Source organism: Neoarius graeffei, chromosome 5, assembly GCF_027579695.1.
Source record: "Neoarius graeffei isolate fNeoGra1 chromosome 5, fNeoGra1.pri, whole genome shotgun sequence".
NCBI classification, from domain to species: Eukaryota; Metazoa; Chordata; class Actinopteri; order Siluriformes; family Ariidae; genus Neoarius; species Neoarius graeffei.
The window spans coordinates 112,890,994-112,918,750 of record NC_083573.1 but is presented as its reverse complement, the minus strand read 5'-3'; the positions used below and the strand labels follow the sequence as shown (position 1 = coordinate 112,918,750).

General features: G+C 45.0%; 1 protein-coding gene across 1 annotated transcript in view; it reads right to left on the bottom strand.

The window, feature by feature from the left end:
* The window catches only part of capn15 (calpain 15), a 77,743-nt gene extending 50,969 nt beyond the window's left edge, over positions 1 to 26,774 (bottom strand). Inside the window, exon 1 of the mRNA XM_060922782.1 lies at positions 26,230 to 26,774. The gene's annotated coding sequence lies outside the window, so the exon portion shown is untranslated. The remainder of the gene's footprint in view (positions 1 to 26,229) is intronic.
* Between the last annotated feature and the right edge of the window lie 983 nt (positions 26,775 to 27,757).

Below are 27,757 nucleotides of genomic sequence, written 5' to 3'. Positions count from 1 at the left end.
ACCGAATGAACAGCGCGCGTGCTCAGTAATCCGTGCCGCGCGACCCCGCTCCGACAGCGGAAATCCTCATCCTGATCCTGATGATGGTGGTGATGATGGAGGCGGAAGTGAAGGTCTGCGGTCACCCTGCAGCAGTGACCTGTCCGCATGCAGCAGCGCGCGCTCCCCCGGGCTCAGCCGCATCCAGCTGCTGCAGCTGCGCGCGACCCCTCACCGCACATCCCGCTTCACTCCGGGGGGAGAGAGAGAGAGAGAGAGAGAGAGAGCGCAGTCCCGCTTCACTCCGGGGGGAGAGAGAGAGAGAGAGAGAGAGCGCAGTCCCGCTTCACTCCGGGGGGAGAGAGAGAGAGAGAGAGAGAGCGCAGTCCCGCTTCACTCCGGGGGGAGAGAGAGAGAAAGCGCAGTCCCGCTGTTCCTTCCGGAAGATCACATGCGCGCTCGCTCGCTCTCTCATCTGGATTATTGCGAGTCAGCAACGCGCATGCGCAAAAAACCCTCGTTCTTTCATTCTTCCAAACCAGCCGGGGTCGGTTCAGGAAATCGGTTAGCTCCTCCCACCAACACACGCAATCATTTAGTGACGTGAGAATGTCACAACACACATCACACACACACACCTCACATCTCTCACACACACACACACACCACATCACACACACACACACACACCACATCTCGCACACACACACACCACATCTCGCACACACACACACACCACATCACATCTCACACACACCACATCACATCTCACACACACACCACATCACGTCTCTCACACACACACAGGGCGGCTCTCGGTCTTTGGCTGCCCTAGGCGAGATTGAGTTTTGCCCCCCCCCAGAAAAAAAACTCTAATAACATCTAAACACTTTAATCTAATCACTCTATTCTATTACTATTAAACAATGTACGGTGCATGGACAATAAACAAGAAATTATTTTTAGTTCCTTTTTTGCTATTAAAAGTTAAGTCATCTCTGAAGAATTAACAAATTAAATGAATAAAAAATTCTACAATTCTAAATTGTGCAAACTTAAAGGAACAGTCCACCGTACTTCCATAATGAAATATGCTCTTATCTGAATTGAGACGAGCTGCTCCGTACCTGTCCGAGCTTTGCGCGACCTCCCAGTCAGTCAGACGCGCTGTCACTCCCGTTAGCAATGTAGCTAGGCTCAGTATGGCCAATGGTATTTTTTGGGGCTGTAGTTAGATGCGACCAAACTCTTGCGCGTTTTTCCTGTTTACATAGGTTTATATGAGCAGTGATATGAAACAAGTTCAGTTCCACAAATTGAAAGGTGGCGATTTTGTATGGTATGTAAAGTGCGCAGTATAATGAGAGGCGTAGTAACACCTTCTTGCACACTTCAGCAGAGCATTGATATGGAGCTCCGTATCAATGCGCTGCCGAAGCACGCAGAAGGTGTTAGTACGCCTGTCATTATACTGCGCACTTTCCATACCATACAAAATCGCCACCTTTCAATTTGTGGAACTGAACTTGTTTCATATCACTGCTCATATAAACCTATGTAAACAGGAAAAACGCGCAAGAGTTTGGTCGCATCTAACTACAGCCCCAAAAAATACCGTTGGCCATGCTGAGCCTAGCTACATTGCTAACGGGAGTGACAGCGCGTCTGACTGCGTCTGACTGACTGGGAGGTCGCGCAAAGCTCGGACAGGTACGGAGCAGCTCGTCTCAATTCAGATAAGAGCATATTTCATTATGGAAGTACGGTGGACTGTTCCTTTAAGCACCCTGTTAGGACATCAATGGGCTGTATTTTCAAACAAAAGTGCTATTATGGGTACTTTGTTATTGAAGTAACATTACAATGGGACTCGTCTGGTCTTCCTAATGGCAAATTCCTTGATAATATCATCAAATGATATTTCTCTTGAGATCTCTTGGTTGATGCTCATCAGAGCAAGCCCATTCAGACGTTCTTGACTCATTGTTGACCTTAAGTATGTCTTCAGCAGTTTTAATTTTGAAAAGCTTCTTTCAGCAGAAGCTACTGTCCCAGGTAGTGTAACAGCAGAGGTAAGGAGCACGTATTTCTGCATCCCCAGCCGCATCAGAGGTGTTGTAAAAAAGGTTTTCAACCTTTCATGAGCCAGGGCGCACTTTTTTCAATGAGAAAATCTCAAGGCACATCACCAATAGAAAATGTTGACTGAAACTAAAACGCTGTTGCCAATATTTACAATATACAGTCATTCTATAATTTTCCACGGCACACTTGGTGATCTCTCACGGCACACTAGTGTTCCGCAGTAGGGCTGTGCGATGTCCCCTTATTTGGCATCGACGATGTTTACAGTGCAAACATCGTGATGGACGATCATATCGTGGGGGGGATTTTAATACCACATTATTAAATATATTATTATTATTATTATTATTATTAAAAGTATTAGATACTCATCCGAGGCTTTGGCACGTTAAGAAAAAAAAGCGCTAGGTGATGTGGAATATTTGGCCTTGATAACGGATATGTGGTCCAGCTGCAACATGATGCCCTATATGTCAGCTACCGTACATTATGTGGACCGAGAGTGGGCAATGCAGTCCAAATGCCTGCAGACGAGTCTCATGCCAGAGACACATTCAGCGGACAGTTTAGAAGACGCATTGCGCGAGACACTTGCCGAATGGAAAATAGAGGAGAAAAAGATCGCCTGCATAACAACGGGGCGAATATTGTCACAGCCATCAGGCAATTGAAACGGCCGTGGTTAAGTTGTTTTGGGCACAATTTGAACCTGGCCATAACCAACTCGCTTGCGCAACAGAGGGCCAGTACAGACCGAGCGTTTGGAGTTTGCCGAGCAGTCGAAATGAGCTGCGCAAAGCGCAGGTGGAAATGAACCTCCCCGAGCACTCACTGATCACGGCAAGATATTAATCTGCTCTAACAATGAAAGACTAGTATTCAAATTATGAGAAGAAACTACACTTAAGCTATTACTCATTGTTTATTTACACCATATCAATTGAAGATGCGTTTCGGCCTTTAGTGCGCACTTGAACGCGCTAATTTTTCCAATTTATTAGTGTTTGAATTATTGCACCAGCTTTTAAAATCATGATTTAATATTGGGTTTTTTTTTACTGTCTTTACATTTGTCAGAATCACCTTCATTCTTCCATTTGGTTTGACATTATGGCTTAGAGTGGACCATTTTGTGTCTGAAAGTAGGCCTATTTACCAGATTAAAGTTATTTGACTTCTGCCGAAGTCTGCGCTTCACTGCCGTTTGATAAGGTGAAATATTTCCCGACTGAAGTCGTTAATAGTGGCTATTTGTTTGAACAACATGACAAATTTTACATTAAAAGTATAGTGTAGGCTAAAAAATGGTCAAAATTTATTATTAGTAGCATACTGTATTTGTGTAAACACATGTTATGTTCACTAGCACGTCCCTGCACCATAGCCTACGTGAACAAGCGGTAATAGGATATTACTTTATAATGATTTATATAATTATGTATTTATATGTTATATTTATATATTAAACAAAACTAACTAACTAAACTAACAAAAAACTAACTTTTTAGGTTAAATAGGCCCAGATGATACCATATGCATGATTATGACAGGAGGGGGCGTGGTATCACGATGGTGGCTCTCCATCGTGATGGATGACCACCATCGTCGATGGACGATGGCATCGTCTATCGGCACAGCCCTATTCCGCAGTACTAGAGTTCGGCAGTACAGTGGTTGAAAACACTGTACACCACTGATGCACTTGGTAACATCTCCATTCAATAACTCCATCCCTCCTTTTTGGTGGGGTTTTGGTCGCCCTTGGCGCCCCTGGGCACACTAGGTCGCCTATAGCAATTGCCGGCGCTGGTAAAGAGAACACATCTGAGTGCTTGTTTCGTTTCCCTGCAGTCTTGATGCACTGAGATTGTTTCTTGTTTTCAACGCGTTTATTATATTTTCCTCCAGGAAGCTCTTCGCAACATGGTTGCTTGAATGAGCTGCTAAACTGTCATTTTAATGAGAACACAGATCAACAAAGCAACTTTGTTTTATTTAAAAAAAAAAAAAACGTGCCAGGCACCATTGGAATATCTCGCTGTGAAACATGTTCGGTGCATAAAAGACCTTTACTTCAGCCCAGACTGCTCAACGACACCGACAGACTGCTCCAAGTGCAGCCAGATTCAAAACAAGCAACAGATCTACGGTATGTCAGTTATCTACGTTATGCAAAAACACTCTTTAGCCAACAACACTTAGGCTATTACATGGCCAAAACAGAGAATAGCCGCGGATGCGCACTTGAGCGCTTATTGTTTCATGATTAACAACCCCCACCCCCACCCCGCTTTTTTTGACAAATCGCACCCTGACTACATGCTTTGCTGTACAGTTAAATTAGGCTAAGACATTATAATGCTGACTCGTTTTCAGAATAGTGGAAGTCATAATTTTTCTCCCCCCGTTTCTGCGCCCCTGGATGGACGCAGCGCCCTTAGCATTTGCCTATATTGCCTATAGCCACGGGCCGGCTCTGCACACACACCTCACATATCTCACACACACACATCACACACACACCTCACATATCTCACACACACATCACACACACACCTCACATATCTCACACACACACACACACACACACACACACACACACACACACACACCTCACATATCTCACACACCTCACATATCTCACACACACATCACACACACACCTCACACACCTCACATATCTCACACACCTCACATATCTCACACACACACACACCTCACATCTCTCACACACACACCTCACATCTCTCACACACACACCTCACATCTCTCACACACACATCACACACACTATGATCGCTGTAACATGACCAGCCTGGTCAGGAAGGTCTAGGATCAGAAGTTTCTTTCATTTTGCGTTAGAGCTACAAGGCTAACGTAGCTAACAAATAATGGAGGTTTATGGCCTCCAGTACAGCATTGCCGTTTCACCCTGAGAACCCAACTGACGCCAATTCACATCCTTTCTTCTCAGCTGAATTTCACATGAAGTGAGATGGAACACATCACATGAAACGACATAACTTGATCTTTCTGACAGCGTACCACATACATACCACATACATACCGCATACATACCGCATACATACCGCATACCACATACATACCGCATACATACCACATACCTACCGCATACATACCGCATACATACCGCATACATACCGCATACATACCACATACCACATACATACCGCATACATACCGCATACATACCACATACATACCACATACCACATACATACCACATACAGACCGCATACATACCGCATACATACCACATACATACCGCATACATACCACATACATACCGCATACATACCACATACCGCATACATACCGCATACATACCGCATACATACCGCATACATACCGCATACCACATACATACCGCATACATACCACATACATACCGCATACATACCACATACATACCGCATACATACCGCATACATACCGCATACATACCGCATACATACCGCATACATACCACATACATACCGCATACATACCACATACATACCGCATACATACCACATACCACATACATACCACATACCACATACATACCGCATACATACCGCATACATACCACATACATACCGCATACATACCGCATACATACCGCATACATACCACATACATACCACATACATACCACATACATACCACATACCACATACATACCACATACATACCACATACATACCGCATACATACCACATACATACCACATACATACCACATACCACATACATACCGCATAGATACCGCATACATACCGCATACCACATACATACCGCATACATACCGCATACATACCACATACATACCGCATACATACCACATACATACCACATACATACCGCATACATACCACATACATACCGCATACATACCACATACCACATACATACCGCAGACATACCACATACATACCACATACCACATACATACCGCATACATACCACATACATACCACATACATACCACATACCACATACATACCGCATACATACCACATACCGCATACATACCACATACATACCGCATACATACCGCATACCTACCGCATACCTACCGCATACATACCACATACATACCGCATACATACCGCATAGATACCGCATACATACCGCATACCACATACATACCGCATACATACCGCATACATACCACATACATACCGCATACATACCACATACATACCGCATACATACCGCAGACATACCACATACATACCACATACCACATACATACCGCATACATACCACATACATACCACATACATACCACATACCACATACATACCGCATACATACCACATACCGCATACATACCACATACATACCGCATACATACCGCATACCTACCGCATACCTACCGCATACATACCACATACATACCGCATACATACCGCATAGATACCGCATACATACCGCATACCACATACATACCGCATACATACCGCATACATACCACATACATACCGCATACATACCACATACATACCGCATACATACCACATACATACCGCATACATACCACATACCACATACATACCGCATACATACCGCAGACATACCACATACATACCACATACATACCGCATACATACCGCATACATACCACATACATACCACATACATACCACATACCACATACATACCGCATACATACCACATACCGCATACATACCACATACATACCACATACATACCGCATACCTACCGCATACCTACCGCATACCTACCACATACATACCGCATACCTACCGCATACCTACCGCATACCACATACATACCGCATACATACCGCATACATACCGCATACATACCGCATACCACATACATACCACATACATACCACATACATACCGCATACATACCGCATACATACCACATACACACCGCATACATACCACATACATACCGCATACATACCGCAGACATACCGCAGACATACCGCATACATACCGCATACATACCACATACCGCATACATACCGCATACCACATACATACCGCATACATACCACATACCACATACATACCACATACATACCACATACATACCACATACATACCACATACATACCACATACCACATACATACCGCATACATACCACATACATACCACATACATACCACATACATACCGCATACATACCGCATAGATACCGCATACATACCGCATACCACATACATACCGCATACATACCACATACCACATACATACCGCATACATACCACATACATACCGCATACATACCACATACCACATACATACTGCATACATACCACATACATACCACATACCACATACATACCGCATACATACCACATACATACCACATACATACCGCATACATACCGCATACATACCACATACATACCACATACATACCACATACATACCGCATACATACCACATACCACATACATACCGCATACATACCACATACATGCCACATACATACCACATACCACATACATACTGCATACATACCACATACATACCACATACATACCACATACCACATACATACCGCATACATACCACATACATACCGCATACATACCGCATACATACCGCATACCACATACATACCACATACATACCACATACATACCACATACATACCGCATACATACCACATACCACATACATACCACATACATACCACATACCACATACATACCACATACATACCACATACATACCGCATACATACCACATACATACCACATACATACCGCAGACATACCACATACATACCACATACCGCATACATACCGCATACATACCGCATACATACCGCATACATACCACATACCACATACATACCGCATACATACCACATACCACATACATACCGCAGACATACCACATACATACCACATACCACATACATACTGCATACATACCGCATACATACCACATACCACATACATACCACATACATACCACATACCGCATACATACCGCATACATACCACATACATACCACATACATACCGCATACCACATACATACCACATACATACCACATACATACCGCATACATACCACATACCACATACATACCGCATACATACCACATACATGCCACATACATACCACATACCACATACATACTGCATACATACCACATACATACCACATACATACCACATACCACATACATACCGCATACATACCACATACATACCGCATACATACCACATACCACATACATACCGCATACATACCACATACATACCACATACATACTGCATACATACCACATACATACCACATACCACATACATACCGCATACATACCACATACATACCACATACATACCACATACATACCACATACATACCGCATACATACCACATACATACTGCATACATACCACATACATACCGCATACATACCGCATACATACCGCATACCACATACATAACGCATACATACCACATACATACCACATACATACCACATACATACCGCATACATACCGCATACATACCGCATACATACCACATACCACATACATAACGCATACATACCACATACATACCACATACATACTGCATACATACCACATACATACCGCATACATACCGCATACATACCGCATACATACCACATACATACCGCATACATACCACATACATACCGCATACATACCGCATACATACCACATACATACCACATACATACCGCATACATACCACATACATACCGCATACATACCGCATACATACCGCATACATACCACATACATACCACATACATACTGCATACATACCACATACATACCACATACATACCGCATACCACATACATACCACATACATACCGCATACATACCGCATACATACCACATACATACCGCATACATACCGCATACATACCACATACATACTGCATACATACCACATACATACCGCATACATACCACATACATACCGCATACATACCGCATACATACCACATACCACATACATACCGCATACATACCGCATACATACCACATACATACCACATACATACCGCATACATACCACATACATACCGCATACATACCGCATACATACCGCATACCACATACATACTGCATACATACCACATACATACCACATACATACCGCATACATACCACATACATACCGCATACATACCGCATACATACCGCATACCACATACATACCACATACATACCACATACATACCGCATACATACCGCATACATACCGCATACCACATACATACCACATACATACCACATACATACCACATACATACCACATACATACCGCATACATACCACATACCACATACATACCGCATACATACCGCATACATACCGCATACATACCACATACATACCACATACCACATACATACTGCATACATACCACATACATACCGCATACATACCACATACATACCGCATACATACCGCATACATACCACATACATACTGCATACATACTGCATACATACTGCATACATACCGCATACATACCGCATACATACCGCATACCACATACATACCGCATACATACCACATACCAACCGCATACATACCGCATACATACTGCATACATACCACATACATACCGCATACCACATACATACTGCATACATACCACATACATACCACATACATACCGCATACATACCGCATACATACCACATACCACATACATACCACATACATACCACATACCACATACATACCGCATACATACCACATACATACCACATACATACCACATACCACATACATACCGCATACATACCGCATACATACCACATACATACCGCATACATACCGCATACCTACCGCATACATACCACATACATACCACATACCACATAACTACCGCATACATACCGCATACATACCACATACATACCACATACATACCGCATACATACCGCATACCTACCGCATACATACCGCATACATACCGCATACCACATACATACCACATACATACCGCATACATACCACATACCACATACATACCACATACATACCGCATACATACCGCATACATACCACATACATACCACATACATACCGCATACATACCACATACATACCGCATACATACCACATACCACATACATACCGCATACATACCACATACATACCGCATACATACCGCATACCACATACATACCACATACAGACCGCATACATACCGCATACATACCGCATACATACCACATACATACCGCATACATTCCGCATACATACCACATACATACCGCATACCACATACATGCCACATACATACCACATACATGCCGCATACATACCGCATACATACCACATACCTACCACATACATACCACATACCACATACATACCACATACCGCATACATACCACATACATACCACATACCACATACATACCACATACCACATACATACCACATACATACCACATACATACCGCATACCACATACATACCACATACATACCACATACCACATACATACCACATACATACCACATACATACCACATACCACATACATACCGCATACATACCACATACATACCACATACCGCATACATACCGCATACATACCGCATACATACCACATACCACATACATACCACATACATACCACATACATACCGCATACATACCACATACATACCACATACATACCACATACCACATACATACCGCATACATACCACATACATACCGCATACATACCACATACATACCGCATACATACCACATACATACCACATACATACCACATACATACCACATACATACCACATACACACCACATACACACCACATACCACATACATACCACATACATACCGCATACATACTGCATACATACCACATACCACATACATACCGCATACATACCACATACATACCGCATACATACCGCATACATACCACATACCACATACATACCGCATACATACCGCATACATACCACATACATACCACATACATACTGCATACATACCACATACATACCACATACCACATACATACCGCATACATACCACATACATACCACATACATACCACATACATACCGCATACATACCACATACATACCGCATACATACCACATACATACTGCATACATACCACATACATACCGCATACATACCGCATACCACATACATAACGCATACATACCACATACATACCACATACATACCACATACATACCACATACATACCGCATACATACCACATACCACATACATAACGCATACATACCACATACATACCACATACATACTGCATACATACCACATACATACCGCATACATACCGCATACATACCGCATACATACCGCATACATACCACATACCACATACATACCGCATACATACCGCATACATACCACATACATACCACATACCACATACATACCGCATACATACCACATACATACCGCATACATACCGCATACATACCGCATACATACCACATACATACTGCATACATACCACATACATACCACATACATACCGCATACCACATACATACCACATACATACCGCATACATACCGCATACATACCGCATACATACCGCATACATACCGCATACATACCACATACATACTGCATACATACCACATACATACCGCATACATACCACATACATACCGCATACATACCGCATACATACCACATACCACATACATACCGCATACATACCACATACATACCACATACATACCGCATACATACCGCATACATACCGCATACATACCGCATACATACCGCATACCACATACATACTGCATACATACCACATACATACCACATACATACCGCATACATACCGCATACCACATACATACCACATACATACCACATACATACCACATACATACCGCATACATACCACATACCACATACATACCGCATACATACCGCATACATACCACATACATACCACATACCACATACATACTGCATACATACCACATACATACCGCATACATACCACATACATACCGCATACATACCGCATACATACCACATACATACTGCATACATACTGCATACATACTGCATACATACTGCATACATACCGCATACCACATACATACCGCATACATACCACATACATACCGCATACATACCGCATACCACATACATACTGCATACATACCACATACATACCGCATACATACCGCATACATACCACATACATACCACATACATACCGCATACATACCACATACCACATACATACCGCATACATACCACATACATACCGCATACATACCACATACATACCACATACATACCGCATACATACCACATACATACCACATACATACCACATACCAGAATAAACAGCAGAACTTACCCTTTCTGAGGATACGAGGGGGTTCTCTGTGTGATAAAACGTTGTTTTATTCTGGTTTTGAATTCAAAGTGAATAAAATGACAACTTTTTTTTTAAAATAAGCACAAATTATCACACATTTCTAAGTCGTGGAGTTTCCCATGATCATGGTTCTGATGGTTCCAGACTCCACCCAATCGCCTCGACACCATTCTGTAAAGATCTCCATCTCTACTGCCAGCATGTTACAGTGAGATACATGGAAAACATTACACTTCCATAAGACGTGATCATTATTTCCTTGATGTAAAGGTTAATATAAAGAGTGGGCAGGTGTTATCGTACCAAACGATGGAAGATCTGGATAAACTAGAGTCTTCTGGGAAAAAATAAATATATAAATAAACCAAGATGCGGCAGGTACGGCTCTTATACTGACCAAGAAAAGAGCTGAACAGTAAAGGGAGTGAAGTTACTCTGAAAGGGCCGGGGGTTCATAGGTTTAAACGTGTGTGTAACTCCTCCCACTGTTGTGTCATAGGTTTCTATCTCAGCGTTATCTACAAACATGAACAGGAGGACAAAAGTCACAGAGAGAACAGCAGCTATGGTGAAAGCCTTGGAGCCGAATCACATTCCCGTCAATTTAGGTTACTGATGGTTGAGTTTGTCAGAGAACAACTGCATCTCTGGGTGTCTCTCGGTCTCTCGTCTACAGCAGGTGTGGCTAAATAACAGGTGGCATTGAATAAAACACACACACACACACACTTCCGCTACTAGTTCCAGTTTAGTGTGTGAGGTAGTGATAAGAGAAGTAATATCAATGAAACCAGAACAATATCCTCTCACGCTGCTGAGACCGATGTGTTCTACTAAAAACTCAAAAACTGGATTAAGTCCATACATAACAAAATATTCAAATATGCAGATTTGCATAAATAACAAGTCAAAACCTCTCATTCTACTTTCAAACTAGCAAGTGACAAAGCAATAATCGTTCATTTTTTTACGTGTGTGTGTGTGTGTGTGTGTGCGCGCGCAACACAGAGCCATGATGTCAGCAAAAAGATTAGAGCAACAAATGATGATTGGCTCCTCAGACTAATCATATGGGGCAAAGTTTCTTCAGTTCACGACCCATAACTTTAGCTTCTCCCTGCAAATACTAGTTCCCATCTGCTGTTTGATACAAAACTGGAAGAAAATCTTCTAACCACAGTTTTATCTTATCCTGTTGTATACAGCCTCTCGCCTCATTAAATAGAATAAAGGTGAAAGAAAGAAAGAAAGAAAGAAAGAAAGAAAGAAAGAAAGAAAGAAAGAGCTCTCAGACCCCAACAATCACAGAGCCCTTATTCATAAAAGTAAAAGGGAGTTTCATAAAATTCATTGTTTTTGCATCGCAGCAATAAACAATTAAAAATTTTACAAAAAAAAAAAAAACACAGACACACCAACTATAAATAAAGTAAACAAAGTGTGCATGTCTGTGTTACACGAGCTCTTTATATGTTCACTGTCACATTACACAACATATTTAGTTATTTTTACCTCAGCCGCTCCACCAGGGGGCGAGGTATTGTTTTCGGTGGGGTTTCTTTGTTCTCAACATTACAAGAAAACAGCGGAACCAATCGTCATGAAACTTTCAGCATAGACGGGTCTCAAATAAAATATCCAACATCTTGAAGGTCATCCGGTCAAGGTCACCAAAAAGTTCAAAATCCTTTTTTTCGCAATATGTTCCTTCATATTCATCATATTTACTTCAAATCCAAAATGTTCATCTTTCAGTTCTGCTTCCATTGATATGCTACATGACGGGGTCTCTCTCATACCCTGTGGCCGAAATCACTCACTCGTTCACTACTCCCTAGGTAGGGAATTACTATATAGAGGACTATACAGTGAGCTCATTGGTAAAATGAAAAAACGCTTTCGGACACTAGTCCGTTGCGCTGGTATTTACATCATTACTGTCGCACATTTAAAACATGCCAGATCAGTCAGCTGGTGGGTTTTCAAAATAAGAACTACATGCATGTGTTTTTGTGATAAATCCATATTATACTGAGCGTATTTCACACATTAATCAATACAAAGCAGTGTTCTCCATGGGCGCTTTTAAAGTGGCGCACCGCCATGTTATAATTCTGGCCCACCACCCTTCCCTTGGCCGCCAGAAAAACAACAACCCGTAACTTCATCAGTATACACAAAATAAATCGTAAAGTATTCACTTTATTATAATTTTATAACTATTTAACACACAGCAGACCATTAAACGAATGCATACGGGGCTACCTGAAGTGGCCACACGATTGCAATAGAAAAACATCCAGCCGGCTGCATACAGATTGTGACCCAGAGCTCTGCAGATTGAGGGCTATCCCTGCGTTACGCTGCACCACACTACATTACACTATACTGACACATCGTAGCGCTGGAAGCTACAAGCTGCAGCTAGCCAGCAGCTAAATAACTTTACAGTGCACACGCAGATTGCTTCTAGCATTATCGTGTAACGGTTATGCTTATCTATCATCTTTTCTGACCATACACAGTTACAGTAATCATATAACAGCACACACATTAGTTAAGTTCAGGTCTTTTACTTTATGTATCTGTGATCGTGTAGGCGAGAGCCGCATTTTCCCGTTGCTTCCCTGTGGTTGTGAGCGCTTTTAGACACAGGGATAGTTTTCTTAGGGGTTGAGGGTCAAATGTCGGGGTCACAGGTTTTCAGAGGCTCATAACTGGGAAACGGTTCAAGATAGACAGATACTTAATATTATCGACATATAAGAAGTCCCATATGGGCTTTCATTTGGCACCATGACCTTTGACCTTGAATGACTTTGAAATGTCAAACTCAAGATCATGGATTTTCATAGGACTATAACCTGACACCTATATATTGAGAAATATTACCATGATCAACATATAGCAAGTCCCATATGGGCTTTCATGTAGCACCATGAATGTTGATCGAGTCTCAGTGACTTTGACCATGAACCAGAATAGGATATAAAATCGGAGCAGATAACGGGTTACTGATAACCAGGTGTGGTCATGTTATCTCACACACACACGTGTAAAAGCTAAACACAAGAAACAACATATGTTGTTACGCTCAAGCAGGGCGACATGAGACAAACATTAAGTGTGATGTATGGTGTTTCAGAGCACAGAACCATGAACTGGGCACTGTGTGCTATGAACCAGATACCATGGGTGAGGGTATGGATTTTAGGTGAGAAACACGTCTCGGAATGTTGAAGGCTTCAATTAATGACAAAGTTTCATGGAAATTAAAAACTTACTGTTTCAGAGTTATCTAGTTTAGACAGAAGATTCATGGATTCAAATAGAAAGTTCTCAATCAGACGTCAGGACCAGACAGAAAGTTTTCGGCCTGTATAGTCCGGGTTCAGACAGAAAGTTCTCGGCCTATAGTCCTGGTTCAGACAGAAAATCATCAGATTCAGGCAGAAAGTTTACAGATTCCAAAATCAAGTTACTGGGCCAAGGTTAAGACCAGAGAGGAAGTTCTCAGCCTTTAGTCAGGCTCAGACAAAGTTCTTGGTCTGTAGTTGGGTTCAGAGTGAAACTTCTCAGACTGTAGTTGGGTGCAGACTACAGATTCCAAAATAAACTTCTCTGGCCATGGTTAAAGGCCAATTTATGCTGACAACGCAGTCCTCGCAGATAGCGTCGCAGACAGTGTCTGCGTAGCCCCCCCACCTTCGCAGACGCTCTGCGCACACCTCCCAAAAATTGTGACCACCGCAGAAGCCTCGCAGACAGCGCCGCAGACAAGAGGGCTCTGATTGGTCCACTCTACATCCGCTGTACACGCATTTCCGCTTCCCTACTTTCCCAGTTTGGTTTGTTTTCACGACCGGCATTTTTAAAAACATGAGCGAAGATGGAGCAGCACGAAGAGCGGTTGATTGAGGAAGTGAGGAAGTACGTACATCTATACGACTCCAGTTCTAGTCATTATAAAAAAAAAAAAAGTTCTAGTCATTATAAGTAACCGGAGGATAAACACTCCACTAACCACACCCACCAACTACTCCTAGCGACTTCGCGCCCCCTTGCGTTGTGCCGGTGAATAACATCGCGCACGCCTATTATCCCCGCTCAACAATAAATTACAACTGTCTGCGAAAAGCTATCTGCGAAAGCCTTGTCGCACGAGCATGCAGAGGCCTTAAGACCAGACAGGAAGTTATCTGCCTGTAGTCAAGTTCAGAGAAAGCTCTCCGCCTGTAGTTGGGCTCAGATAGAAAGTTCTCCACCTGTAGTCAAGTTCAGAGAAAGTTCTCAACCCAAGGTTTTTGGCCCATATTTGGGCTCAGACAAAGTTCTCAGCTCATAATCGGTTCAGACAGAAAGTACTTTGACTGTAGTTGGGTACAGACAGAAATTTCACAGATTCCAAAATAAAGTTCTCGGGTCGTGATTAAGACCAGACAGAAAATTCCCAGGCTGTAATCTAGGTTCAGACAGAAAGGACTCGGACTGTAGCCAAGTTCAAACAAAGTTCTCCACCTGTAGTCGGGTTCAGACAGAAAGTTCTTGGTCTGTAGTTGGGTGCAGACAAAGTTCACAGATTCCAAAATAATTTTTTTGGGTCATAAGACCAGATAGGAAGTTCTCAGACTGTATTTGGGTGCAGAGAGAAAGTACTTGGACTGTAGTAAAGTTCAGACAAAGTTCTCGGTCTGTAGTCCAGGTTAAGACAAAAAGTTCTCGGCCTGTAGCCAGTTTCAGACAGAAAGTTCAGTTCATTGTTGGGACAAGCACAAAAGTTTCCAGTTTGTTGTCCGATTCAGGCAGAAGGCTCCCCATTCATAATCAGCATTAAACAGAAAGTTGTCTGGCTGTAGTTTGGTACAGACAGAAAGTTCCTGATCTCTAGTCCTATTCAGACAAAAAGATCTAGAGCCATAATTCAGTTTTAGATGGTAAGTTCTTGGGCCGTAGTCCAGGTCAGACAGAAAATGATCAGATTCAGGCAGAAAGTTCACAGATTCTAAAACAAAGTTCTCAGGCCATAGTGAAGACCAGACAGGTAGTTCTCAGGCTGCAGTAAAGTTCAGGGAACGTTCTTGGGAGTTTAGTGTCAACCTGTTCTCACAGATGGTCAGAATTGTACTGAAAATAGGATTAGTGAAATCACTACGTCTCTAATTTAAAAGTTTACTTCTGTGTGTTGGAACATGTCCTAACAGAATGCTCTCAAGACTGGACTGTGTTCCAGGTCAGGATCTGGAAACTAAAACTAACTACACTTAACGACTACATCAGAACATCATCACCTTAATTTCCCTGAGGGAACCCGCCGAAACGGAACAATAAAGTTTTATCTAATCTAATCTAACCTGCCATGCAGATATGATTCAGAGATAGAAACTCCCAACCACACAAATCATAGGAGACCAGATAATATTTTCTGTCTCAGTCAAACAAAGAGAGAGAGAGAGAGAGAGAGAGAGAGAGAGAGAGAGAGAGAGAGCACAAGTGCAACCTCATAGTTTCCAAGAAACTTGCATAACAAATACCAGAGAATCATCCTAACTGGTCTGACAAGTAACCTATCTATGCACACATGCGCATGCACACACACTTCAACACAGTTTTTACAGGAGTCAGAGAGAAATGACGTATGCAGTGTCTGCCTTTACATGTCTCGTGAATAAGCATTTCATTTTATCCCCTGCCTCCAACACACACACACACACACAAGCTGAGGTGTGTTTAAATCAACAATAGCCTTTGCTTAGTCAATTCATAATAATGTGTTGCACACACAGGCACACGCTATAATTCCAACTATTCCTCAATAGTCTATATATATATATATATATATATATATATATATATATATATATATATGTGTGTGTGTGTTACTGCTCTTGCAATAATTATTTTATTATCCTGTGTCATGTTGTTACATTGTAACACACTGCCATGCTGACCCAGACTCCGAAACACACGGTAATGCACGCTGAAACACGGGAACGCTTTTGCACACGTTATAACACACTCTAAAACGCACTGTGCCACAATAACACAATAAAAATGATATTCACTGTTCATTATCACTGTAATATATCAAAACACAGACTGGAACAACCCAATATGCATTTTAACACATTCTGAAAGACTGTAAAACTCTCCTGAACACACCATGACACTCAAAGAGCACTGGAACACACTGAACACGGAGAGAACATGAACACATTATAATACTCTCTAAAACACACTGTAACACACTTATACACTCCTGTGCTAAAGTTTCAGGCACATGCAATGAACTGCTGTAGAGCACATATGCCTTCAAAAATAATTAACTGTTTCTACATTAAAAAAGAAATACCATAAAGGTCAATAAGCAGTAATACATGAGAAAAGTCAGTATTTGGTGTGAGACGACCCTTTGCTTTCCGTCTCGGGTCCAGTGAGGTCAGTTTTATGCGGAAATGATCTGTAGGTTTTCCTGAGCATCTTACAGAACCAGCCACAGTTCTTCTGGACACTTTGACTGTCACACTCACTTCTTCATTTTACACCAAAACCCAGCAGCCTTCATTATGCTTCCTTTTTTCATCTGAAAAGTGGAATATGCTGCTCAGATATTATTTTTTTTCCTGTAATATTTGATTTTGTGCTGGAAAACGGACGGATAGACTAAAACGTTTTTTACTGACTCGATAATGTAGAAGTCATAAAATAGAAATCTATAACAAAGCTTGAACTAAAAACAACAGAGTGCTGAAGACTTTTGCATAGAACTGTACAACATGCAACACACTGAAACGCACACTGTAACACACACTAACACTGAAACACACACTGTAACACTGAAACGCACACTATAACACACTGTAACACACATTAACACTGAAACACACACTGTAACACACTGAAACGCACACTATAACACACTGTAACACACTAACACTGAAACACACACTGTAACACACACTAACACTGAAACACACACTAACACTGAAACGCACACTATAACACACTGTAACACACACTAACACTGAAACACACACTGTAACACACTGAAACGCACACTATAACACACTAACACACATTAACACTGAAACACACACTGTAACACACACTAACACTGAAACACACACTGTAACACTGAAACGCACACTATAACACACTGTAACACACACTAACACTGAAACACACACTGTAACACACTGAAACGCACACTATAACACACTAACACACTAACACTGAAACACACACTGTAACACTGAAACGCACACTATAACACACTGTAACACACACTAACACTGAAACACACACTGTAACACACTGAAACGCACACTAACACACTGTAACACACACTAACACTGAAACACACACTGTAACACACTGAAACGCACACTAACACACTGTAACACACACTAACACTGAAACACACACTGTAACACACTGAAACGCACACTATAACACACTAACACACACTAACACTGAAACACACACTGTAACACACTGAAACGCACACTATAACACACTAACACACACTAACACTGAAACACACACTGTAACACACTGAAACGCACACTATAACACTAACACACTAACACTGAAACACACACTGTAACACACTGAAACGCACACTATAACACACTGTAACACACACTAACACTGAAACACACACTAACACACTGAAACGCACACTATAACACACTGTAACACACACTAACACTGAAACACACACTGTAACACACTGAAACGCACACTATAACACACTGTAACACACACTAACACTGAAACACACACTGTAACACACTGAAACGCACACTATAACACACTGTAACACACTAACACTGAAACACACACTAACACTGAAACGCACACTATAACACACTGTAACACACACTAACACTGAAACACACACTGTAACACACTGAAACGCACACTAACACACTGTAACACACACTAACACTGAAACACACACTGTAACACACTGAAACGCACACTATAACACACTAACACACACTAACACTGAAACACACACTGTAACACACTGAAACGCACACTAACACACTGTAACACACATTAACACTGAAACACACACTGTAACACACTGAAACGCACACTATAACACACTAACACACATTAACACTGAAACACACTGTAACACACTGAAACGCACACTATAACACACTGTAACACACACTAACACTGAAACACACACTGTAACACACTGAAACACACACTATAACACACTAACACACACTAACACTGAAACACACTGTAACACACTGAAACGCACACTGTAACACACTGTAACACACACTAACACTGAAACACACTGTAACACACTGAAACGCACACTATAACACACTGTAACACACACTAACACTGAAACACACTGTAACACACTGAAACGCACACTGTAACACACTGTAACACACACTAACACTGAAACACACTGTAACACACTGAAACGCACACTATAACACACTGTAACACACACTAACACTGAAACACACACTGTAACACACTGAAACACACACTATAACACACTAACACACACTAACACTGAAACACACTGTAACACACTGAAACGCACACTGTAACACACTAACACACACTAACACTGAAACACACTAACACACTGAAACGCACACTATAACACACTGTAACACACACTATAACACACTAACACACACTAACACTGAAACACACTGTAACACACTGAAACGCACACTGTAACACACACTAACACTGAAACACACTGTAACACACTGAAACGCACACTATAACACACTGTAACACACACTAACACTGAAACACACACTGTAACACACTGTAAAACACTGTAACACGCACTAACACACTGAAACACACTAACACAGTAACACACTGAAACACACACTGTAACACACTAACACACTGAAACACACTAACACAGTAACACACTGAAACACACACTGTAACACGCACTAACACACTGAAACACACTAACAGTAACACACTGAAACACACACTGTAACACACACTAACATTGCAACACACTGAAACACACAAACACACACTAACACTAAGACACTGTAACACACTGTAACACTAACACACCGAAACACACTGTAACACACTAATACTGAAACACACACTGTAACACACTAACACTAACACACTGAAACACACTGTAACACACAAACACACTGTAACACACTAACACTAACACACTGAAACACACACTAACACTAACACACTGAAACACACTGTAACACACACTAACACAGACACTGAAACACACACTGTAACACTAACACACAAACACACTAACACTAACACACACTGTAACACACACTAACACACAAACACACACTAACACTAACACACACTGTAACACACACACTCAATAAAAAACCACAAACACATGATAAAACTCTCTAAAACCCACGGTCCCACACTGAAACACTGAAAGCAGCGATGATAAACCCACGGTCCCACAGTGAAGAGGGGAGTTGGTGTGATTGGAGTTGAGAGGAGTTGGTGTGATTGGGTGGAAGGGAGTCAGTGTGACTGAAGGCGGAGAGGAGTCAGTGTGACTGAAGGCGGAGAGGAGTCGGTGTGACTGGAGGCGGAGAGGAGTCGGTGTGATTGTGGGGGAGAGGAGTCGGTGTGATTGTGGGGGAGAGGAGTCGGTGTGATTGTGGGGGAGAGGAGTCGGTGTGATTGTGGGGGAGAGGAGTCGGTGTGATTGTGGCGGAAGAGGAGTCGGTGTGATTGTGGGGGAGAGGAGTCGGTGTGATTGTGGCGGGAGAGGAGTCGGTGTGATTGTGGCGGAAGAGGAGTCGGTGTGATTGTGGGGGGAGAGGAGTCGGTGTGATTGTGGGGGAGAGGAGTGGGTGTGATTGTGGGGGAGAGGAGTGGGTGTGATTGTGGGGGAAGAGGAGTGGGTGTGATTGTGGGGGAAGAGGAGTGGGTGTGACTGGGGGGGAGAGGAGTCGGTGTGACTGGGGGGGAGAGGAGTCGGTGTGACTGGGGGGAGAGGAGTCGGTGTGACTGGGGGGAGAGGAGTCGGTGTGATTGTGGCGGGAGAGGAGTCGGTGTGATTGTGGCGGAAGAGGAGTCGGTGTGATTGTGGCGGAAGAGGAGTCGGTGTGATTGTGGGGGAAGAGGAGTCGGTGTGATTGTGGGGGAAGAGGAGTCGGTGTGATTGTGGGGGAAGAGGAGTCGGTGTGATTGTGGGGGAAGAGGAGTCGGTGTGATTGTGGGGGGAGAGGAGTCGGTGTGATTGTGGGGGAGAGGAGTCGGTGTGATTGTGGGGGAAGAGGAGTCGGTGTGATTGGGGGGGAGAGGAGTCGGTGTGATTGGGGGGGAGAGGAGTCGGTGTGACTGGGGGGGAGAGGAGTCGGTGTGACTGGGGGGGAGAGGAGTCGGTGTGACTGGGGGGAGAGGAGTCGGTGTGACTGGGGGGGAGAGGAGTCGGTGTGACTGGGGGGGAGAGGAGTCGGTGTGACTGAAGGCGGAGAGGAGTCGGTGTGACTGAAGGCGGAGAGGAGTCGGTGTGACTGGAGGCGGAGAGGAGTCGGTGTGATTGTGGGGGAGAGGAGTCGGTGTGATTGTGGGGGAGAGGAGTCGGTGTGATTGTGGGGGAGAGGAGTCGGTGTGATTGTGGGGGAGAGGAGTCGGTGTGATTGTGGCGGAAGAGGAGTCGGTGTGATTGTGGGGGAGAGGAGTCGGTGTGATTGTGGCGGGAGAGGAGTCGGTGTGATTGTGGCGGAAGAGGAGTCGGTGTGATTGTGGGGGGAGAGGAGTCGGTGTGATTGTGGGGGAGAGGAGTGGGTGTGATTGTGGGGGAGAGGAGTGGGTGTGATTGTGGGGGAAGAGGAGTGGGTGTGATTGTGGGGGAAGAGGAGTGGGTGTGACTGGGGGGGAGAGGAGTCGGTGTGACTGGGGGGGAGAGGAGTCGGTGTGACTGGGGGGAGAGGAGTCGGTGTGACTGGGGGGAGAGGAGTCGGTGTGATTGTGGCGGGAGAGGAGTCGGTGTGATTGTGGCGGAAGAGGAGTCGGTGTGATTGTGGCGGAAGAGGAGTCGGTGTGATTGTGGGGGAAGAGGAGTCGGTGTGATTGTGGGGGAAGAGGAGTCGGTGTGATTGTGGGGGAAGAGGAGTCGGTGTGATTGTGGGGGAAGAGGAGTCGGTGTGATTGTGGGGGGAGAGGAGTCGGTGTGATTGTGGGGGAGAGGAGTCGGTGTGATTGTGGGGGAAGAGGAGTCGGTGTGATTGGGGGGGAGAGGAGTCGGTGTGATTGGGGGGGAGAGGAGTCGGTGTGACTGGGGGGGAGAGGAGTCGGTGTGACTGGGGGGGAGAGGAGTCGGTGTGACTGGGGGGAGAGGAGTCGGTGTGACTGGGGGGGAGAGGAGTCGGTGTGACTGGGGGGGAGAGGAGTCGGTGTGACTGGGGGGGAGAGGAGTCGGTGTGACTGGAGGGGAAGAGGAGTCGGTGTGATTGGGGGGGAGAGGAGTCGGTGTGACTGGAGGGGAAGAGGAGTCGGTGTGATTGGGGGGGAGAGGAGTCGGTGTGATTGGGGAAGAGGAGTCGGTGTGATTGGGGGGAAGAGAGGAGTCGGTGTGATTGGGGAGGGGGAGAGGAGTCGGTGTGATTGGGGAGGGGGAGAGGAGTCGGTGTGATTGGGGAGGGGGAGAGGAGTCGGTGTGATTGGGGAGGGGGAGAGGAGTCGGTGTGACTGGAGGGGGAGAGGAGTCGGTGTGACTGGAGGGGGAGAGGAGTCAGTGTGACTGGGGGAAGAGAGGAGTCGGTGTGATTGAGGGGGAAGAGAGGAGTCGGTGTGATTGGGGAGGGGGAGAGGAGTCGGTGTGACTGGAGGAGGAGAGGAGTCGGTGTGACTGGAGGAGGAGAGGAGTCGGTGTGATTGGGGGGGAGAGGAGTCGGTGTGATTGGGGGGGAGAGGAGTCGGTGTGATTGGGGGAGAGGAGTCGGTGTGACTGTAGGGGGAGCAGAGTCGGTGGGATGGGGGAGCGGAGTCGGTGGGATGGGGGGAGCGGAGTCGGTGGGATGGGGAGAGGAGTCGGTGTGATTGGGGGGGAGAGGAGTCGGTGTGACTGGAGGGGGAGAGGAGTCGGTGTGACTGGAGGGGGAGAGGAGTCGGTGTGATTGGGGGGAAGAGAGGAGTCGTGTGATTGGGGGAAGAGAGGAGTCGGTGTGATTGGGGGGCAGAGGAGTCGGTGTGATTGGGGGGCAGAGGAGTCGGTGTGATTGGGGGAGAGGAGTCGGTGTGACTGGAGGGGGAGAGGAGTCGGTGTGATGGGGAGGAGTCGGTGTGATGGGGGAGAGGAGTCGGTGTGATTGGGGGGAGAGGAGTCGGTGTGATTGGGGCGGCAGAGGAGTCGGTGTGATGGGGGGGAGTCGGTGTGATGGGGAGGAGTTGGTGTGATTGGGGCGGCAGAGGAGTCGGTGTGATGGGGGCAGTCGGTGTGATTGGGGGGGAAGAGGAGTCGGTGTGATTGGGGGGGCAGAGGAGTCCGTGTGATGGGGGGGCAGAGGAGTCGTGTGACGGGGGGGCAGAGGAGTCGGTGTGATGGGGGGCAGAGGAATCGGTGTGATGGGGGGAGTCGGTGTGATTGGGGGGAGAGGAGTTGGTATGATGGGGGAGTCAGTGTGATTGGGGAGGAGTTGGTGTGATGGGGAGTCAGTGTGATTGGGGAGGAGTTGGTGTGAGTTGGTGTGATGGGGAGTCAGTGTGATTGGGGAGGAGTTGGTGTGATGGGGAGTCAGTGTGATTGGGGAGGAGTTGGTGTGATGGGGAGTCAGTGTGATTGGGGAGGAGTTGGTGTGATGGGGGGTCAGTGTGATTGGGGAGGAGTTGGTGTGATGGGGGGAGTCAGTGTGATTGGGGAGGAGTCGGTGTGATGGGGGAGTCAGTGTGATTGGGGAGGAGTCGGTGTGATGGGGGAGTCAGTGTGATTGGGGAGGAGTTGGTGTGATGGGGGGAGTCAGTGTGATTGGGGAGGAGTTGGTGTGACGGGGGAGTCAGTGTGATTGGGGAGGAGTTGGTGTGATGGGGGAGTCAGTGTGATTGGGGAGGAGTTGGTGTGATGGGGGGAGTCAGTGTGATTGGGGAGGAGTTGGTGTGATGGGGGAGTCAGTGTGATTGGGGAGGAGTCGGTGTGATGGGGGAGTCAGTGTGATTGGGGGAGGGGTCGGTGTGATTGGGGGAGGAGTCGGTGTGATTGGGGGGAGGAGTCGGTGTGATTGGGGGGAGGAGTCGGTGTGATGGGGGAGGAGTCGGTGTGATGGGAAGGAGGAGTCGGTGAGATGGGGGAGGAGGAGTCGGTGTGATGGGAAGGAGGAGTCGGTGTGATGGGAAGGAGGAGTCGGTGAGATGGGGGAGGAGGAGTCGGTGTGATGGGAAGGAGGAGTCGGTGTGATGGGAAGGAGGAGTCGGTGAGATGGGGGAGGAGGAGTCGGTGTGATGGGAAGGAGGAGTCGGTGAGATGGGGGAGGAGGAGTCGGTGTGATGGGAAGGAGGAGTCGGTGTGATGGGGGAGGAGGAGTCGGTGTGATGGGAAGGAGGAGTCGGTGTGATGGGGGAGGAGGAGTCGGTGTGATGGGGGAGGAGGAGTCGGTGTGATGGGAAGGAGGAGTCGGTGAGATGGGGGAGGAGGAGTCGGTGTGATGGGAAGGAGGAGTCGGTGTGATGGGGGAGGAGGAGTCGGTGTGATGGGGGGGAGACCGGGGAGTCCGGGCTGTTTGCTCGGAGTCCTGAAGCAGACAGAGCCGTGCACTTACCGGGACCGGGACCGAGGCGAGAGCCGCTTCCTGCGGGGCTGATGGCGGGGTTATGCGGCGTGTCCTGTCCGGGGTGAAGGCTGTGCTGCTCGTGTGCTCCGGTAATGCCGAGTGAAGCGCAGCCTGTGTGCGGCTCCAGTCCTCCGGGAGAGCGCCGCGCGGCGGTCAGTGCTCATGTCTCTGCGGGCTGCTGCTGCTCCCTCTTCCGGGACAGGACATGCTCAGCCCCGCCGCCTCGCGGAGCTCCGCCGACACCAGCGCCGCGTTTCCGCGCGGGGGATTCAGAACTGTTCCTCCGCAGCGCCGCGGGAACTCCGCTTCCGGCCCGGAACACAAACACACAGAGAAGAACAACCCGCGAAACAATCGGCTGGAAAATAAACAAACAAGCAGCTCCGCGCGCGCTCTGCGGAAACTCTGCTCGAGAATACGAGCTCAGCGGACCGCGTTTCCCACAATGCACCGCGCGGCTTCACTCACACACACCCGGATGTTCTGAGCACGCGCGCGCTGAAACACATTAACACACTGAAACACATTAACACACTGAAACACATTAACACACTGAAACACATTAACACACTGAAACACTGAAACACATTAACACACTGAAACACATTAACACACTGAAACACTGAAACACATTAACACACTGAAACACATTAACACACTGAAACACACTGAAACACATTAACACACTGAAACACATTAACACACTGAAACACACTGAAACACATTAACACACTGAAACACATTAACACACTGAAACACACTGAAACACATTAACACACTGAAACACATTAACACACTGAAACACACTGAAACACATTAACACACTGAAACACATTAACACACTGAAACACACTGAAACACTGAAACACATTAACACACTGAAACACACTGAAACACATTAACACACTGAAACACATTAACACACTGAAACACACTGAAACACATTAACACACTGAAACACATTAACACACTGAAACACTCTGAAACACATTAACACACTGAAACACATTAACACACTGAAACACACTGAAACACATTAACACACTGAAACACATTAACACACTGAAACACATAAACACACTGAAACACATTAACACACTGAAACACACTGAAACACATTAACACACTGAAACACTGAAACACATTAACACACTGAAACACATTAACACACTGAAACACATTAACACACTGAAACACACTGAAACACATTAACACACTGAAACACATTAACACACTGAAACACTGAAACACATTAACACACTGAAACACATTAACACACTGAAACACTGAAACACATTAACACACTGAAACACATTAACACAGTGAAACACATTAACACACTGAAACACTGAAACACATTAACACACTGAAACACATTAACACACTGAAACACTGAAACACATTAACACACTGAAACACATTAACACAGTGAAACACATTAACACACTGAAACACTGAAACACATTAACACACTGAAACACATTAACACACTGAAACACTGAAACACATTAACACA